Source organism: Phocoena phocoena, chromosome 10, assembly GCF_963924675.1.
Source record: "Phocoena phocoena chromosome 10, mPhoPho1.1, whole genome shotgun sequence".
Taxonomy (NCBI): Eukaryota; Metazoa; Chordata; class Mammalia; order Artiodactyla; family Phocoenidae; genus Phocoena; species Phocoena phocoena.
In genome coordinates, this window is record NC_089228.1 from 59,960,494 (window position 1) to 59,966,133 (window position 5,640).

The window sequence follows — 5,640 nt, forward strand, 5'->3', positions numbered from 1 at the left end:
TCTGCTTTATAACAAAGTGAATCAGCTATACATATACATATACATATGCTCCCATGTGTCTTCCCTCTTGCGTCTCCCTCCCTCCCACTCTCCCCATCCCACCCCTCCAGGCTGTCCCAAAGCCCCGAGCTAATATCCCTGTGCCTTGTGGCTGCTTCCCCCTAGCTATCTACCTTACTACGTTTGTTAGTGTGTATATGTCCATGACTCTCTCTCGCCCTGTCAAAACTCACCCTTCCCCCTCCCCATATTCTCAAGTCCATTCTCCAGTAGGTCTGCGCCTCTATTCCTGTCTTATCCCTAGGTTCTTCATGACATTTTTTTTCCTTAAATTCCATATATATGTGTTAGCATACGGTATTTGTCTTTTTCTTTCTGACTTACTTCACTCTGTATGACAGACTCTAGGTCTATCCATCTCATTACAAATAACTCAATTTCATTTCTTTTTAAGGCTGAGTAATATTCCATTGTGTATATGTGCCACATCTTCTTTATCCATTCGTCCGATGATGGGCGCTTAGGTTGTTTCCATCTCCAGGCTATTGTAAATAGAGCTGCAATGAACATTTTGGTACATGACTCTTTTTGAATTTTGGTTTTCTCAGGGTATATGCCCAGTAGTTGGATTGCTGGGTCATATGGTAAAAAAAATATGGAACGCTTCACGAATTTGCGTGTCATCCTTGCGCAGGGGCCATGCTAATCTTCTCTGTATCGTTCCAATTTTAGTATATGTGCTGCCGAAGCGAGCACTCTTATATTTAGTATATGTTTGCTCTCTGTATTTTCATGATGCTATAAAACATTTGAGCTTTTTAAATGGAGTATGGGCATCAGTGACAAACAGTACAGGCACTGAAGACACAGCATGGCTGGTTTGAGTTTTTCTCCTTCGCCAAACAGAACTGGACTTATTCATTCATAAATCTTTTCTTGTTCTTTAAGCAAATGTATATTGATCTGAGTTCAATGACAAAACCCAAACCGGATAAAATCAAAGAATATGAAAAAAATAGAAGGAGCCATTGTGCATCTTTACTTTTTGTCTCCTAACTGGGCTTCCCACACCCATTCTTGCTTTCTCACAGATTCATCTCTACCCAGTAGAGTATCCTTTTTAAAACATGAACCTAAACATAAAACACCAGGCTTTAAAACACAAAACACCAGACTTCTGCTTAAAGTATTCAATAATTTCCTATGGATTTCTGGCAAGATCAAATCATTGAAAGGCCTAAAAACAGAAAATCTGAGTCTTGCCTACCTCACAATATTATTGCACCAAAATGACTTTTCATTATTGTAATCTTTATTTAATCTTTATTATGTATATCTTTATTGGAGTATAATTGCTTTACAATGGTGTGTTAGTTTCTGCTGTATAACAAAGTGAATCAGCTATATGGATACATATAACCCCATATCACCTGCCTCTTGCACCTCCCTCCCACCCTCCCTATCCCACCCCTGTAAGTGGTCACAAAGCATCAAGCTGATCTCCCTGTGCTATGCAACTGCTTCCCACTAGCTATCTATTTTACATTTGGTAGTATATACATGTCCATGCCACTCTCTCACTATGTCCCATCTTACCCTTGCCTCTCCCCATGTGCTCAAGTCCATTCTCTATATCTGCATCTTTATTTCTGTCCTGTCCCGAGGTTCTTCAGAAACATTTTTTTTTTTTGGATTCCATATAAAAGGCTTAGCATATAGTATTTGTTTTTCTCTTTCTGACTTACTTCACTCTGTATGACAGACTAGGTCCATCCACCTCATTACAAATAACTCAATTTAGTTTCTTTTTAATGGCTGAGTAATATTCCATTGTATATATGTGACAAATCTTCTTTATACATTCATTTCTCAGTTAACACTTAGGTTGCTTCCATGTCCTTGCTATTGTAAATAGTGCTGGAATGAACATTGTGGTACACGACTCTTTTTGAATTATGATTTTCTCAGGGTATGTGCCCAGTAGTGGGCTTGCCGGGTGGTATGGTAGTTCTATTTTTAGCTTTTTAAGGAATCTCTATACTGTTCTCCACAGTGGCTGTATCAATTTACATTCCCACCAACAGTGCAAGAGGGTTCCCTTTTCTCCACACCCTCTCCAGCATTTATTGTTTGTAGATTTTTTGATGACGGCCATTCTGAGCGGTGTGAGGTGATACCTCATTGTAGTTTTGATTTGCATTGTTCTAATGATTAGTGATGTTGAGTATCCTTTCATGTGTTTGTTGGCAATCTGTATATCTTCTCTGGAGAAATTTCTATTTGGGTCTTCTGCACATTTGTGGATTGGGTTGTTTGTTTTTTTGATATTGAGTTGCATGAGCTGCTTTTAAATTTGGAGATTAATCCTTTGTCAGTTGCTTCATTTGCAAATGTTTTCTCCCATTCTGAGGGTTGCCTTTTCATCTTGTTTATGGATTCCTTTGCTGGGCAAAAGCTTTGAAGTTTCATTAGGTCTCATTTGTTTATTTTTGTTTTTATTTCATTTCTCTAGGAGGTGGGTCATGAAGGATCTGGCTGTGATTGATGTCATAGAGTGTTCTGCCTACATTTTCATCTAAGCGTTTTATAGTGTCTGGCCTTACATCTAGGTCTTTAATCCATTTTGAGTTTATTTTTGTGTATGGTGTTAGGGAGTGTTCTAATTTCATTCCTTTACATGTAGCTGTCCAGTTTTCACAGCACCACTTATCAAACAAGCTGTCTTTTCTCCATTGTATATTCTTGCTTCCTTTATCAAAGATAAGGTGACTATACGTGCATGGGTTTATCTCTGGGCTTTCTATCCTGTTCCATTGATCTATATTTCTGTTTTTGTGCCAGTACCATACTGTCTGGATTGCTGTAGCTTTGTAGTCTAGTCTGAAGTCAGGAAGCCTGATTCCTCCTGCTCCGTTTTTCCCTCTGAAGATTGCTTTGGCTCTTCAGGGTCTTTTGTGTTTCCATACGAATTGTGAATTTTTTTGTTCTAGTTCTGTGAAAAATGTCATTGGTAGTTTGATAGGGATTGCATTGAATCTGTAGATTGCTTTGGGTGGTATAGTCATTTTCACAATATTGATTCTTCCAATCCAAGAACATGGTATATCTCTCCATCTGTTTGTATTGTCTTTAATTTCTTTCATCAGTGTCTTATAGATTTCTGCATACAGGTCTTTTGTCATCTTAAGTAGGTTTATTCCTAGGTATTTTATTCTTTTAGTTGCAATGGTAAATGAGAAGGTTTCCTTAATTTGTCTTTCAGATTATTCATCATTAGTGAATAGTAATGCAAGAGATTTCTGTGCATTATTTTTGTATCCTGTTACTTTACCAAATTCATTGATTAGCTCTAGTAGTTTTCTGGTAGCATCCTTAGGATTCTCTATGTATAGTATCATGTCATCTACAAACAGGGACAGCTTTACTTCTTTTCCAGTTTGGATTCCTTTTATTTCTTTTTCTTCTCTGATTGCTGTGGCTAAAACTTCCAAAGCTATGTTGAATAACTGGTGAGAGTGGACACCCTTGTCTTGTTCCTGATCTTAGAGGAAATAGTTTCATGTTTCACCCTTGAGAATGATATTGGCTGTGGGTTTGTCATATATGGCCTTTATTATGTTGAGGTAAGTTCCCTCTATGCCTACTTTCTGCAAAATTTTATTCATAAATGGGTGTTGAATTTTGTTGAAAGCTTTTTCTGCATCTATTGAAATGATCATATGTTTTTTCTCCTTCAATTTGTTAATATCATTTATCACATTGATTGATTTGCATATATTGAAGAATTCTTGCATTCCTGGGACAAACCCCCTCGATCATGATGTATGATCCTTTTAATGTGCTGTTGAATTTTGTTTGCTAGTATTTTTTTGAGGATTTCTTCATCTATGTTCATCAGTGATATTGGCCTGTAGTCTTCTTTTTTGTGTGTGTGACATCTTTGTCTGGTTTTGGTATCAGGGTGATGGTGGCCTTGTAGAATGAGTTTGGGAGTGTTTCTCCCTCTGCTATATTTTGGAAGAGTTTGAGAAGGATAGGTGGTGGCTCTTTCTAAGTGTTAGATAGAATTCGCCTGTGAAGCCATCTGGTCCTGGGCTTTTGTTTGTTGGAAAATTCTTAATCACAGTTTCAATTTCAGTGCTTGTGATTGGTCTGTTTTTGTTTTCTATTTTTTCCTGATTCAGTCTTGGAAGGTTATTCTTTTCTAAGAATTTCTCCATTTCTTCCAGATTGTCCATTTAATTATCATAAAGTTGCTTGTAGTAATCTCTCATGATCCTTTGTATTTCTGCAGTGTCAGTTGTTACTTCTCCTTTTTCATTTCTAATTCTACTGATTTAAGTCTTTTCCCTTTCTTTTTGTGATGAGTCTGGCTAATGGCTTATCATTTTTTTTTATCTTCTCAAAGAACCAGCTTTTAGTTTTATTGTTCTTTGCTATCATTTGCTTCATTTCTTTTTCATTTATTTCTGGTCTGATTTTTATAATTTCTTTCCTTCTGCTAGCATTGGGGGTTTATTATTTTTTTCTCTAATTGCTTTAGGTGAAAGGTTAGGTTATTTTTTTTTTATATTTTTCCTGTTTCTTGAGGTAGGATTATATTGGTATAAGCTTCCCTCTTAGAACTGCTTTTGCTCCATCCCATAGGTTTTGGGTCATCATGTTTTCATTGTTATTTGTTTCTAGGTATTTTTTTTATTTCCTCTTTGATTTCTTCAGTAATGTCTTGGTTATTATGTAATGTATTGTTTAGCATCTATGTGTTTGTAATTTTTTTTCCTGTAATTGATATCTAGTTTCATAGGGTTGTGGTCAGAAAAGATAACTGCTTGATACAATTTCAATTTTCTTGAATTTACCAAGGCTTGATTTGTGACCCAACATATGATATATCCTGGTGAGTGTTCCATGAGCACTTGAGAAGAAAGTGTATTCTGTTGTTTCAAATATCAATTAAGTCCATCTGTTTAATGTGTCATTTAAAGCTTGTGTTTCCTTTTCTTATTTTTATTTGGATGATCTATCCATTGGTGAAAGTCGGGTGTTAAAGTTCCCTACTGTGGTTGTGTTACTGTTGATTTCCCCTTTTAAGGCTGTTAGCATTAGCCTTATGTATTGTGGTGCTCCTATGTTGGGTGCATAAATATTTACATTTCTTCTTCTTGGATTGATCCCTTGATCATTATGTAGTGTCCTTCTTTGTCTCTTATAATAGTCTTTATTTGAAAGTCTATTTTCTCTGATATGAGAATTGCTACTCCAGCTTTCTTTTGATTTCCATTTGCATGGAATATCTTTTTCCATCCCCTCACTTTCAGTCTGTATGTGTCCCTAGGTATGAAGTGGATCTCTTGTAGACAGCATATATATGGGTCTTGTTTTTGTATCCAGTCTATGTCTTCAGTTGGAGCATTTAATCCATTTACATTTAAGGTAATTAGTGATATTTATGTCCCTATTACCATTTTCTTAATTGTTTTGGGTTTGTCATTGTAGGTCTTTTCCTTCTCTTGTGTTTCCTGCCTAAAGAAGTTCCTTTAGCATTTGTTGTTGGTGGTGTTCTGAATACCCTCCAAAGCTGGTTTGGTGGTGCTGAATTCCCTTAACTTTTGTTGTCCTTAAAGGTTTTAATTTCTCTGT

General features: G+C 36.3%; 1 non-coding gene across 1 annotated transcript; it reads right to left on the minus strand.

Moving 5' to 3' along the window:
- Nucleotides 1–649: 649 nt before the first annotated feature.
- On the minus strand, nt 650–756 carry LOC136130118 (U6 spliceosomal RNA). The gene has a single exon (XR_010656311.1). It is a non-coding gene; the product is annotated as a U6 spliceosomal RNA (small nuclear RNA).
- Between the last annotated feature and the right edge of the window lie 4,884 nt (nt 757–5,640).